Raw genomic sequence first — 1,342 nt, 5'->3', positions numbered from 1 at the left:
TCACACCTCCGCAAGGCGGGCAGCCTTTCCGGAAGTCATCCAGTCGCGTTCTCACAAATCTCCACCGCCGGCTGTTCAGTGACGTGGGGCATGGCGACCTGCGCCCGTGCTTTGTGAAGCACTTGGGCGTCAGATCTTCTCTGTACCTGCAAGACAACATGCCGGTGTTATGGACCACAAGGGTGGGAGAAGGAGGCTGTGAGCAGGCTGGTCTCCACCTGTTTCAGGAGGAGAGGTGGGGGAAGGGAGGGTCACGTGGCGAAGCCTGAGTTAATCATAGTCCCGGTTCACGGCACGTTATCGCTGGTCTGTGCAAGGCCCCTCCCCTGTTTTCTTGATTCTACGTTATTCCCATATCCCACCATCATTGCCCTCCCCTGCACGAGCAAAACCACTCTAACAGATTTGGAATGTACCCGTTGTTTGCAGACATCCTTCTAAGACCTGTGTATCTTTCATGTACATAAATGGTACTATTCTGTTACTTGCTTACCAAGCAGGATACCAGGAAGGCTCATCCGTGTCACTCTGTGTAAATGTAATCCATTATTACATTTGGTGGTGCTGTTACCACCATCCAGCTATCCAGTCTCTTTGTGAAGAATACTCACAAGTTGTGACCCCTCCTGGGACTCTTTCTTATCCTTTAAAGGGATACAGGGCAGTGGGAAGAACTTGGACACAGTGACAACTCGCCCCTAACTAGCTGCATGACCTTCGCCCTTCATTTAACCTTTGTGGACCTCGATTTCTCCTCTAAACTCAGGGGGTCAAGGGTTGCAAACTGGTTGTTCATGGACTGTATCAGGCCTACATACCTGTCATTTGATCCCATTTGTGTTTTAATAAGAATCAGAATAGTTCACATGTATTGAGAACTTTCTATATAACACGTATTGTTCTAAGTGCTTTACATGAATTAACTTATTTTAATCTCATAACAATCCTATGAAGTAGGTACTAATATTATTCCCATTTACAGATAAGGAAATTGAGGCACAAAGAAGTTGAAAAACAAACACTTGTCAAAGTTCCCACAGCTAATAAGGGGGAGAGCTGAAATTTTAATCCAGGTAGTGTGCCTCTGGAGAAAGGTGTTTAACCACTATGCCAGAGCTTCTGACATATAAAAAAAGTTCACACAAATAATCTGGAACAAAAATCAGGAGCTCTGGGGACACTGGGTCCACCTATCCATGGAGCCATTATTGGTATAAGGGCTGCCATCTTTAGACAAGTCCTATGCTCTCTTATTCACAGTCTCTACCACTCCCGACTGCCTTATATGCAGCCTGCTTCACTCTGTTTCTTTACCCATCAGACCCCTGTTTGCACTGAGTAG

This window comes from Mesoplodon densirostris, chromosome 1, assembly GCF_025265405.1.
Source record: "Mesoplodon densirostris isolate mMesDen1 chromosome 1, mMesDen1 primary haplotype, whole genome shotgun sequence".
NCBI classification, from domain to species: Eukaryota; Metazoa; Chordata; class Mammalia; order Artiodactyla; family Ziphiidae; genus Mesoplodon; species Mesoplodon densirostris.
The sequence above is the reverse complement of the archived record's forward strand: the minus strand, read 5'-3'. Positions refer to the sequence as shown.